General features: G+C 43.8%; 1 protein-coding gene across 5 annotated transcripts in view; it reads left to right on the top strand.

The window, feature by feature from the left end:
- Positions 1–239: 239 nt before the first annotated feature.
- Positions 240–13,150, top strand: part of SNCAIP (synuclein alpha interacting protein) — an 87,228-nt gene continuing 74,317 nt past the window's right edge. For 2 of the 5 annotated variants that reach the window (XR_010352203.1, XM_064403030.1), the window contains exon 1: positions 240–501. The gene's annotated coding sequence lies outside the window, so the exon portion shown is untranslated. Of the gene's footprint in view, positions 502–7,583; positions 7,603–13,058; positions 13,138–13,150 lie in introns of those variants that run through there. The other 3 variants (XM_064403031.1, XM_064403038.1, XM_064403033.1) reach the window with 3 other exon arrangements.

Here is a 13,150-nt window from a genome sequence, read left to right on the forward strand (position 1 = left end):
GCGTTTTCAGACGCCGCGGGCACTCGCTCCCGGCGATTCAGGACCCGCGGGGCGGTGGCGGCGGTGGTGGTGGCGGTGGTGGGGAGGCAGCCCGGGGGCAGCGCTGAGGCCGTGGGCCCGTCCCGCCACCTCAGCGCGGGGTCCCGCGCAGCCCCCGCCCCGCGCTGCCGGTCACGTGGCAGCGCCCCCCGCATTGTGACGCAGCAGAGCCGGGCGGAGCCGCCCCCTCCCCTCCCTCCGTCCCTCGCTCCCTCCTTCCCTCCTTCCCTCTCCCTCTCCCTCTCCCTCTCCTTCTCCTCCTCCCGCTCCTGCCGGCCGCTGCCCGGTGGCAGGGCAGGGCGGAGGGCGGGGCGGCGGGAGCCGGGCCGCTGCCGGAGCGCTGCCTGCACCGGCGGGGAGTGGCGGGGGGCGGCAGCCGAGAGGCGGCACCTGGGTCCTCCCCCGTCTCCATCACCCTGGCTGCCGTGGAGCGGCCGCGGCCGAGCGGAGCGCGGGGGTGAGGTGAGCGGAGCGGAGCGGACGGGGGCTTTGTTGCCGCCGACAGCGCTGCCCCCGGGGCGGTGGGAGAGGCAGCGCGGAGCCGAGCCCCGGGCGGGGCGCGGGTGGCGCTGGAGGCGCTCTCCCCGGCGAGGCGGCCCCGGGGGCAGCGCAGCGGGGCTGCCGGGCGGCGGGAGGCGAGGGCGGCGGGCGGCAGCGAGCGGGGCGAGCCCGGCCCCTCCAGCCCGCCCCGGGGAAGCGCTTTCCGCATGAAATCAGGGCTGAGCGCGGGGGGTTTCGCTGGGGCTGAGCACGTCCGTGATGTCAGCCTTGCGGAGTGCCTGTGGCGGGGTGTGAGCCGCGGACACTCACCCCCGCCGCAGATCTGCCGCTGCTCTGCTCGGAGCCGGGCGTCCGGGCGGGCACCCAGCCCTCAGCACCCTCCTGTCCCGCCGGGCAAGCCGAAATCTGGAAGAAAATCAAGCAGGGGTTGCATGTTTGTAACTGTGGGGAAACAAATGCCAAGTTGCCTGGTAGAAACATGCTCCAAGGCTTATACTTGGGTCAGTCCAAAATCGTGTTTTTGCGGCAGCGGGGATCAAACCTTTTTCATACCCGTATCAATGAGTGCTTTATATGAGCAGATGTAATTTATATAAAGAAGAGCTCGAGGATCAGGTTCTGATGGTACTGGATATCTAAAGAATATGATTGGCTTAAAGCCACATCTCTTACAGGGTTATTAATCAGTCACAACCGGTCCTCAAACAGTCCCCTCACCTCAAAACCCACCGAAAAACTGCTAGTGCCTGTGTTTCCCGTGGAAAATCTTAGCATCTTAGCCTCGTTTTGTACCTCAGCATTCCAACAGCAAAAGGTAGCTGAAAAAATGTTTAAAGAAATAATACTGAAGCAAATTGCTTGACTGTTGGACCCTTCTCTGTTATTTAAATGGCTGAAGAAAGATACACAATCATACCAGTGGGAAATCAAAATAATTTTATATTTTGTGCAAATAGCACCGATCCTGTAGTCAGAAATTATATTGGATGATGTGTGTGCATTTAGCCTTCTGTAGCATGCTGTAGCAGACTTTTAATGGTGTCCTTGCCCTTACTGAATTTAGGAGTTATACGCATTGCATGTGCTTCCAGCAAGCCATAAAAAGCATGACCTCTTGTCTTACTACCACCCATAAAAATGAGATTCTTCACCCTAAAATCCTCTGCAACTTGCTCTTGTGTGAGCTCATGGTTGGTGAACTTGGTAAACCACTTCAGTTTTCATGACTGCTAAGCCTGCAAATATGCCTTGTGGAATACTGGAGGCATATTTTTAAGATTTAGCAGGTAAGCTGAAAAACTGGTTGCAAGAGCAGGCTTGGGGGATTGCTCAAGAGGTAGTTCAAACACAGTGAGGAGCACTTTTCATCTGAATGAAACAGTTATAATTTGACCTGTTCAGTAGTCAAAGAGACACTTGCCTCATCACTATAGCCCATTTGTGGAAAGGCCTGTAGTGAAAAGGCTCCCTTTGTAAGGGGTATGTGGTATAAGACTGACTTGTGCAGACTGACCATTCTGCTTAATATGGTCACTTACGCTGTCTTCAACTGGCAGTTCACTTATTTTTCAGGTGTTTGTGATCTGTGGTCTGTGATTCAGGGTGCTGCAGAAAGCACGTGTGTGACTTGCAGCTTGTTCAAAAAGTGAGTAAAATAAAACTACATCAGAGTACTGGCCCAGTGTAAAGTTACCTCCAAATTCAAGGAGACTGGTTTAAAAAAAAAATCTCCTTATTTTTTTGAGCAAGCAGTCCAGTGCAGGCTACTCAAAAGGCTTTTAAGTGTAATTTTCGAATAAGGAGCTGGGCAGTCTTTCAGGTAAGGAAGTTCTGTAGAAGATAGTAGCTTACATTAGCTAGAAACTGCTTGTCTTAATATCTTTTTCTCTGATGACAGCAACATGGAAAGTAAGTATGTCATGTGTTCTTTGGGGCCAGCTTCCAAGTTTACAAAGAGCTGTATGTAAAATGAGTCTGCTTGGACAAGGTGACTGAAGGTACCCTTGAAGATTCAGTCCCTTAACGGAGTACTGTGAATCAGCAATAAGTAATTTTTTTCATAATTGCAAAACCACAATCCCAAATGTTAGGTATTTTGTAAATGTTTCTTGACTGGGCATCAACAGAGCTTGAAGAACTGTGAAGTGTACCTCTGCTTTCCAGTTGTCCATTTTTCCTCGCAGCTGAAATCTGTTCCCATGTGGACTCCATAGGTGCAAGAAGTCACACGCACATCTGAGGTGGAATACCACCTGCATTGGCACAGCTCTCTTTCTTGCAGTCCTCTTCCAGGGTGTCTCAGACCTTTGCCTAATTCCACAGCAGCTCTGTCCTTGGACACTTGTCTGATTACAAGCAGGAAAGGCAAAGCGTGACAGCCCCGCTAGAGCTGCTGTAGCTTCTGTCCTCTGAAATGCAGACACACAAGTAGCACTGCCTCTACGTGCCGGATATGCCAGCAAGAAAAGGAGAGCAGACAGCCAGAGACAGTCCCGTGGGGTGGCTCATCTGTCACAGACAGCAGCACAAAAGTCCGGTTGGCAGTGGTGCAGAGATGATGGTCCTGTGACATAGTTTGGTGTCTTGAAGTGGTGATGCTGCACCTCACGAGCACAACGGCAGTAGTTCAGCGGCCTTTGTGGGATGCAGCAAATTATCTCCCTCATCTGGTGTTTAAATGTTTCAGCTGACTAGATGAGGTGTGTAGCAGAGCTTTATCTGCACCCTTGTCTGTCTTTGATTGTGTGTGTGAAGCTCTAGAGGCAGGCAGGGAACTAAGGAGGCAGGGAATAATTATTTTTTATTTCAATTTTACTAGAATAAACCATCTCTTTTCAGGTAGATGTCAAGAGGAGAATATTCTCATCCTTCCTTATGCAGGACAAAAATTAAAATTAAAATAAATGCCAAGTAAAAGTTTATATTTTTCATGTGCAAGTCTGTAAGTAATCTATTTGCCAGTGCTTTACTATGTGTTGCTTAGCAAATACAGTGTTTTTTTTACAGTTGAAATCTATATGATCACTGTCAAAATGAAAAATATGTTAGAAAAAGTTGAGAAACATTGGATTTTGGAAGGGCAAATAGTAATTCTTTTCAGCACTTTTCTGAATAGGACCACAACTAAACTAAACTGAAGGAAATGGTGCTTAGATAATTGGCAAGAGGACTTGGAGTGACATTGTGTCTGAGCTCCCCCTGTTTCTGGCAGATCTGTTGTTTCTCAAAGAAGGTAGAAAAGATAGGCTTACATGAAGCAGGTGCATAGTAAACACAAGGGAATTTCTCTTTAAATGCAAATGTGGTTCTATGATAGATTTATATGCACATTGGAATCATTGGAAACAAGAAGATAGAACATATGCATCAGATACTTTATTGATTTAAGTCCCTAAGAGAGTTCTGAACTGAGGGAGGAAAATAATTAATTAATTTTTGTGGTAGAAATATTGTGTGCTGTTTACCTGTCAAAGGTGGAACTATGATTTCCTCATCTACAATAAAGCACCCAGTGATTCAGAGGTTTGAAGGTCTTAGACTTATCAAAGAAAAGTACAATTCAGCTACCACAGTTTGGAAGTCAGGGCAATCCTTCATTTGGTATGTTTTCTTGTGTGTTAAGGAGTGGAAAAGCTTATTTTGAGTATGAATATGGCTGATTTGCACTTCATAAAGAATTATGAAGCAGTGCTTGAAAGTGTATTTTTTCTGGTTAAAGCATAGCATTAGGTTTGTGAGGTTTGCTGTAATCATTTCCTTTTTGGTTCAATTTCGTCCTCAGTTCTTGTTTGTAGTCAAACTGCTGGCATTATTTTTGTTTACACCAGATAAAAAAGCATTGTCTTACTTATCTTTTAAACTCAATACCATGTACTACATGACCTCTTCTTACATATAAATCTTCCCCCTTCTCCCCCCTTCTGTTTTATTGTTACTGCATCAATCTGGAGCTTTCCATTTAAAATAAAATTCTAATCAGGAACTTAGCACTTCCCTTCAAACCCTCCCCCCCCCTCCATTTTAACCAACTTGTTTACATCTGTGACTAAAAATCAGCCTGTGCTGCATAGCTTTCTTGGAACAGGATGCCCAGAGAGGTTGTGAAGTCACCTTCCTGGACCAGCCTGGACATGATCCTGTGCGGTCTGCCCTGGGTGAGCCTGCTTTATCGCGGGGATTGGATTCTATGATCTCCAGAGGTCCCTTCCAATCCCTGCCATTCCGTGAATCTGTGATGTGCATGACAGGGACATGCATGTGATTGTGATTTGGAGTTCTGCTTCTCTGCGGGTTATTCATCCATGTCATTCTTTTGCAGGATCTTGCCATACTGACTCGCCTCTTTTTCTTATAGAATTAGGAAATACCTTTAACTGCTTATACGTGCGTGTACATTCCTCATGTTCTCTTTAACTAAAATTTGGATGTAAATATTCTGCCTTTTGTATGCTATGCTGTCAGATCCAGTTGAGTCACAGTAGTAAATATATGAAGATCCCATGAGCTGTTTTTGAATGGGCTCAAGATTTTAAATATTGAAGTTGTCAGCCTGTTAAGATGCTTATTTGAATATTTGTAAAAGCTGTCTCCAAGATGCTTTTAAAAGCAAACAAAAAAAAGGGCCAAACAAAATGAAGCAAAATACATCTCGGAAATATACCACACACAGAAGCAGAAGAGTGCTAGTAAGATAAATAAATGGTGTCATATTCTCTGACCCATATTCTGCTGTTCTAAGTGTACTCACTTCTCCTCTTATTACATGGAAAGACTCTTCAGTTGTGTGTCTGAATTATCTTAATATCTAGGATATTACCATTTTGCTAACTCATCCAAAGCTGAGCTCTGAATAAAGCACAATATTTGTGTTTGTTGCTAGGACATGGCCAAAAACTTACCTTGAGTTACAAAATGGAATCACCAGGAAAGTGAGTTTCACTTACATCATTAATTATTTGCTTCTCATTAACACTGAAACTCTGACAGGCTTGGTGCTGTGACCACTTCCCTGGGTGAAGAACCTTCACCGTCTGTGTGAAGAACTTTTTTCTAATATCCAGTCTAAACTTCCCCTAGCACAACTTCACGCCATTCCCTTGCGCCCTATCACTGTCACCACAGAGAAGAGAACGGTGCCTCCCCCTCCTCTTCCCCTCATGAGGAAGCTGTAGCTGCAGTGAGGTCTCCCCTCAGTCTCCACTTCTCCAGGCTGAACAGACCAAGTGACCTCAGCCACTCCTCACACGGCTTCACCCCAAGGCCCTTCACCATCCTTGTTACCCTCCTCTGGACACTCTCTAACAGCTCAATGTCTTTTTTGTGTTGTGGCACCCAGAACTGCCCCCAGCACTCGAGGTGAGGCTGCCCCAGTGCAGAGCAGAGCAGGACAATCCCCTCCCTTGCCCGGCTGTGATGCTGTGACTGATGCACCCCAGGATGTGGGGTGTTGTTCTTTTGTTGACAAGAACTGAGGGTAGTGCTTGTGTAGTCACTGTCTTGGTTTGAAAAGACAGGAGTCTGTGAAGGAAGGCAAAAGCCTCCTGTGAAATGGAAAAGGTAAACCCCCTCCTTCCGAATTATCACAATTTCAGAATTAAAAGGGCTCTCAGGCAAAGATATGGGAATGGGAATAACAGTTTTTTACTAGGAAGAAAAAAACTAAATAACAATGTAATTTAGCATAAGCAAAAAACCACTAGCAGAGTGAGAAAAACCTGACACCCTGAGAAGTCAGGGTGTTGATAGTAGTCCAGCCAGATGGTGGCTGCTCCTCCTGGAGCGGCGATTTGCAGAAGGGTGTAGATCCCTTCCGAAAATGCGGCGAAGGAGCAGCTGGGCCTTGGTTCCTGATTCCTCTGGGAAATCCAGCGAAGAAGGCCGTCTGTGGTCTCAGAAATGCTTGTTTTATGGTGGCAGGGATGCTTGGCTCCTCCCTCTGGGTGGAGCATATCCCAATGGGATGATGTAACTAATCTTACCAGCCACAGTGAGTAATTCAATAGCCCATTAGCAGGAGATTATCTTCCTGGCAGTGTCATTGTTCTTGAAAGAGATAAGAAAAACTGCCTAACCCCCAACAGATGGCAAAAATAGAATACATGCTTATTTTACAAGCCAGGACATTAGTCACCAAATTCACATTTATAAGGCAGAGAAATTCTTCCACGTGCTTGATGCACCCCAGGATACGCTTGGGCCTTTTGGCTGCTAGGGCATACTGTTGACTCAATAGTCAACTTGCTCTTGAGCTGAACCATCAGATACTGTTCCATGGGACCTTCCATTCCTTCTCCAGCTTCTCAGTCTGTCCTTACAGCCAGGAGTGCCATGTCCCAGGTGCAGAGCATGGCTCTTGCCCTTATGTTTCATATGGATGGTGGTTGCCCAGTCTTATAATTTGTCAAGGTGTCTGCAGGGGACCTCTTCAATGGAGTCAGCAGCTTCTCCCAGTTTAGTGGAATCTGCTGGAATAGCACTGCCGGGTGACTGGAGGTTTTGCTGTGTTTGAGTGCTGAGATGCTCAGGTCCACACAACTAATTGGAGCACAACTGTGCATGTGCTCAGGGTTTCCACAGAGACAGGCAGCAGCACAAAATGTTTATCCCTGCACCCACAATTTTATGTATTTTACTACCTTGATTCTTCCCATGGTAAATTGGCCTGTATGTAATCCCTGCTGCTGTGATCCAGTTCCTCCCAGGTCTTTAGTTGTCTGAGTTAACATTAGTGTGTCTTTATACTCTCATGATAAGGCAGCAAAATATGCTGAATAACTGCATTCCTTCTTAACTTCAGGTTGTGATTTAGCAAAATGCACACAAAATCTCCTCAGAGTGAATAATTCGCCTATGCAGTCAGTTTAAGAGCATGCGTGGATCCCTGTGGTCACTTGCTGGACAAAAGATAGTAAGCCATCCTTGAGAGGACGTAGTGTCTGTCGTGGTTTGCTTTTTGTAGCCAGTAGAGTAGCTGTAATGTTACTGCCATGCAGCAAACCGCTGTTGGAGGAGAGGAGGTCCTGAATTTGAAGGATTTTATCAGCTCTGGGTTTCTGCATCACAGTAAGTTCTCTATTTGTTAGCAGCACTAATAGATAAAGAAGGGCATTGGTGTCTTGATGTTCTTCTGGAATGACTGTCCTTGAATCAGTAGGTAGCTAATATGCCTGCTTAGGTTAGGGGCTCAGATCCCAGCATTGGCACTGCGTTGGAATAGAGAGGAATGAGTGTTGTTTATATGTCACAAGGTTTCTCCCAGCTGCCTGTAGAGTGTATGGTGTCTCTTCTGTAGATGGTAAAACTGGGTGAATTGCAGTCCTTGAAGGTTCAGGTTAATCTGGCCTGACTCTGTGAATCCCCACAGGCGAGGCCAACCGACACAGGGTACAGGAGTATAAGGGAAGTCCTCCACAATTCCAGCTAATAGAATTTAGCAAAATGGACACTCTCTCCAGCATATGTTCCTCATCAGGTCCCATATGCTTTACAGTATGCTTCCAGGCTTTTCTTTTTGCAAATGCAGTTTTTAGATGAACATATCTACAGTAGCACTATTTCTGGATGTGTCTACACTGCAGTCGAGTAGTGTGATTGCAGGACATGCAGACAGCTCTGTAATTGCTTTGATCTGTATGTGATGTGAAGACATGCCAGCCTAGACTTAAGAGAGGGCTTTCCAAGCCTTCTGGACAGATTATTAAACCATGCTGAAGTCTGCTTTCATCTGTCTTCACTGCTATTTTTAACTGTCCTCTCTGGATCTGCACTGTCATGGATGCGCCTACACATGCTGACATAAATTCAGGACAGCATGCCTGCTTCATGCCCCGTGCAGCATTGCTGGTGGATGCTCTGCATCTGGCTGCACATCCATTATTCTTTCTACTGAGGTAGTCTGCTTTTCTATGGAGTTTAACTGACTGTCTCACTATTTAATTCCCCTCTCTAAGGAATTGTAGGAAGGGCAGTAGAGTGTCAGAGAGACTTCCGGCAAATTTCCACTCCAAAAATTAATTTTATAGTCCCTGTTCCAAATTTGATTATTAAGTTTAGCCTTAAAGAGCCATCATGTCCAGGCAATTCATTTTTGCAAGTGTTAAAATCTAGATGAGAGACCGGGTTAAAGGGGCAAGTTAGAAAGTGAGCATTTTAAAATGTTTCACTGTATCAAAACGTTGCATCTAGAGCACAGTTATGAAGGGAAAAAAAGTGAAATTATATAAATGATAAGAAATATCAGCAATAACACTAAGGTCATTATAATATATAAAACACAATTCAACTCTGTTAAAAGGATTTAGAATTATTTTTAAGGAAAGGAATGTGTATGTTTTTTCAGCATTTCAAGGAAGATCATTGCACTGCTAAGAATTTCTTGGTTTGGTTTGTGGGGGTTTTATTGTTGGTTGGGGGATTTTTTTTTGTTTTTAGTTTATGTAGTAAGGGATATTTTTGGTTTGTCAGATTAATTGTTAGGTTACTCCATTTGCTTGAAAATGGAGTCAGTGAACCTTATTATTAAGGTACTCTTAATAAATGAAGTTTGACTACAGGTATAGTTGCACATCAGATTTTAATAAATTTTTTTAATGCAGAAATTGATTTTCTTTCTGCATTAAAAAACAATCAACCAACCAACCAACAACAAAAAACCCCTGTTCTGTATCTAAGGATATAGTCTAAAAACATCTGTCAAGTGTCTTACTTCTTTCACTATGCACTTTCCATGCTATTTAACAAAGGCAAGGGAGAAAACATAGCTTAAAAATGAGAACGTGAAAGGATTAGTTAGTGCAATGGGGTTTTTTTCATGCCATAAAAATGTTTCACATAAAATCTGTACTGTCAGACAAAGAGGAATACAAAATAGACTCTCATTTGTTACTGTGATATGAGATATGCTGTAGAGAAGTAAGGTGAAACTGAGCTTTTCAGCCTGGTGGAATGCTACAGCTTACTTGTCTGCCAAGAAAATATTTTGTTTCTAGATAAATGGTTAAACTGAAATAAATAAAATATTCTCTTATCTTACATCAAACAGTTCTTTAAAAGATGTGTTTCTTACTCCTGTCCTTGACACCTTTCTGAGGAAAAAGAACAGCCTTAGTTCATTGGATGCTGTACAAGAATGCAAGCTAAGCCTGGTTTCTGCCAGTGGTCTTGAATATATTATCTAATTATTTTAACTTATGAGAAGAAAATATAGTAGAGAACTGCAAATTAACAGTAGCAACATCTTTTTGTAATGTGGCAATCAAACAGTGCCTAATATTTTTGTTATGAAAAGGATTAATACTTTATGTTGAACAGCTCCAGCACCTTCAAACTGTGAGGTTCAGGCTGCGGGACAGAGAGTGGGACATCCATCGCTTCTCTGGGTAACCTGTTCCAGTGCCTCACTAGTCCCACAAATTCGGATTTGTTCCTAATACCCAAACTAAACTGCCTGGTTTTTAGTTTGAAACTGTTGCCTCTGGTTTTATTTTCACAAGTCATGGCATAAAATGCCTCTCCAACTTTGTTGTAGGCCTTCTTCAAGTACCAAAGTCCACAATGAGGAGATTTCCTCAGGGCCTTCTGCAAGCTGAACAATCCCAGTTCTCTGAGGAGGCATATTCTATTCTTTTTATCATCTTTGTGGCCCCCTTCTGGGCTTGATACAGAAGGTCCTTGTCTTTCCTGTGCTGGGACCCCAGAGCTGGACGCTGCAGTGGGGTCTCACCAGAGCAGAGCAGAGGAGCAGAATCCCCTCCCTCTTCTGCTGCCCACTCTGCTTTTGGTGCAGCCCAGGACGTGTTTGGCTTTCTGGGCTGTGAGTGCCCATGGCCAGGTCATGTCCAGCTTCTCACCAGTACCTCCCAGTCCTTCTCCTTGGGGCTGCTTTCAATCCCTTCATTCTCCAACCTGGATTGATACTGGGAATTGCCACAGTCCAGGTGCAGCGCCTTGCACTTGATCTTGTAGAACCTCATCTCAAGCCCATGTGCCCTCCTCTTGAGCCTGTCCAGGTCTCTTTGGATGGCATCCCACCCTTCAGGAGTGTCAACTGCACTGTCAGCTTGATGTCATCATCAGCCTTGCTGAGGAAACAGTTTATCACGGTGGCCAAGAACTGGCACAGGTTTCTCAGAGGTGGTGGAATGTCTCTCCATCCTTGGAGGTACTCGAAAGCCACATGGTGCAGACCTGGGCAACAGGCTTCAGCTGAGGCATGGGCAAGGAGTTGGACTGGATGATCTCTAGAACTCCTTTCCATCCTCAGCTGTTTTGTGGTTCTGTGAAACCCTGTGAAAAGAAGAAACCTTGTTGTAATTAATACACTCAAGACTACAGGAAATACCCTGTGTCTCTGTGATGGCAGCCTTGCGAGCTGCTAAGCACAGCCCAAATCATGGCATGGCTGTAGCCAGGAAAGATATGTGCTTTCTTATATAGGTTGTCTTCATTGAACCTTTTGGTGTCAGGTATGTGGGGTGAGTGAACTGCAGTGAGAGGCACCTCCCACTTCTAGCAGTGATCAGTACAGGCTGGAGATGTGGATAGATACACAGGAACACCTGTGTGCTCCTGTGCTTCTCGTTCTGGCCCTTCTGCTGTGGTTTTCTCTGGCTTCCTGTAAGCCCCTTTGTTTCCAGCCTCTGGATGGGGATAATAATGCTTTCTTACCCTGTAATAGGACTGTGAATGAGTTGAGGAATGTTAGTGAAACACTTAGACTTTACTGATGAGCATCCATGAAAAAAGCTGCAAGGATATCTTCCGCTTGCTATTGGGCTTTTGTCAGTCTAAAATTTTAAATAAATTTAGACTAGTTAAATGCTGGGTGGGGGAACGCAGGAAATGAAAATGCACACCTGATATTTTTGAGTAGTTTGGGTGTGGTCTGTGTAAGACACAGACCACCTTTTGCAAAGCATTGAAGTGTGATCCTTCAGTTAGTTCCTGCATCAAAATCAGTACAAGCAAAGAAATGTGCTTATATGTAAATTTTGTAATATTGTGGGTTTTCACATAGTGAGGTTCATTTCTTTAACATAGTTACATTTTTTTAAATGAAGGGTTTTAGGAATCTCTGAAGACACTACAAAATTTCAGCTTAAAATAATAGTACTACTTCTAATTGGTATTTCTGCCACCTCATTCCGCAGTTCATTACAACAATGATAGCTGCACAGCTGAACACTAATGCTAGTTGTATCTGCTGCCCATAGCATTTTAAACAAATAATATTGGATAGCAGTGTTCTACCTAGAATAGCATTGTATAGCTGAAGAGCTGAAGTTACAGTCTGTTTCTCAAATGAGAAAATAATGATAGTTTCAGAAGACAGCATTCTGGTTTCAGGGGCATAGATGTCTCTCAGGAATAATTTAGCTGTCTTTCACTGAATATTTCAGTTTCCACCAAACTATAATGGAAATAAAAGGTTCTTTTTTGACAGTGCTTAAATTTACAGTAGTTTGCACTGTTTAATTTTTAAGAAGTTTTACAAATAACATCATAGTCTATGTCTGTGGAATAAAGTATGAAATACTTTATTATTATTATTTAATAACTATTATTATTTATACTTTATACTGTGCACTGTCTCTACTGTCTTAATTTTAATTTTATGAAAATGAAAATATTTGCATAGATGGTGGTGGTCAAGTGTCATTTCTAAGTCAGACAAAAGTTAATGTTTGCAGTAGAAACTATAAAATATATTTTTTAAATTTTCAATGTTTTTTGCTTTAAAAATAAATAAATTAAAAGTAAAACCTCTAATACATGCATATAGTATTTCTCAAAATTATTTTATTCATCAAGTAGTCTCAAATGAAAGTGGGTTGGTCCGAGTGACAAGAAGCATGAGTTCTGAGTTTTTTGAGTTCAAGGTTTGGTTTTTTGAGTTTGAGGTTTAGTTCTTTTGGTCCATGGGCACCGTGTGCACAGATATACACTCTGTATCACGTACCGTATGTAAGGCTGGCTCACATCCCAAACTGAAGTGTAGTGTTGGTTACCCACTGCTGCCCCTCAGTCCTGACTGCTAGTGGAATTCACCTTGTGTCAATGGAAAATTCAGCTGTGGAATTTGGAGTTTCAGAATTTGCTAGAGTGTAGCTCTTAGATGTTCTAGTCAGTTTCAGAGCACAAAGGATGGGGCAGTGGAATTGACAGCCCAAAAATATAAAAGGAGAGAATAAAAAAAGAGTGTAGTTGGAAGACTGGAGCCACAGGAAAGCAGTTGCAGAGAAAACAGGCCTCCCACAAGACAACAGGACAGTGCATAGGCTTCACACAAATGGTGGATACACTTGGCATATTCTGACCCTTGGCATATTCTTGACCCTTACATAGGAGTTTTCCCTTGACTTTATAATTAAAGCTTACATGAAGCAGAAAATCGTCATGGGACTGAATGTAGGATTTTGGCAGGGAAATGTAAATAAGGCAAGTTCTAAATTTCTAACTTCAAGTACAGCATTTGAATGTTGCAAACTTAAGAGCACTCTTTGGCATTAATTCTTTTCCAGGATATTTCTAGAAATAATTGAGCAGGCCACTATGGGGCTACAAGGTGTTGAAATTCTACTGGACTATTACTGAATTTAGGTGAGTAATTTAA

The sequence above is a fragment of the Passer domesticus genome, chromosome Z, assembly GCF_036417665.1.
Source record: "Passer domesticus isolate bPasDom1 chromosome Z, bPasDom1.hap1, whole genome shotgun sequence".
NCBI lineage: Eukaryota > Metazoa > Chordata > Aves > Passeriformes > Passeridae > Passer > Passer domesticus.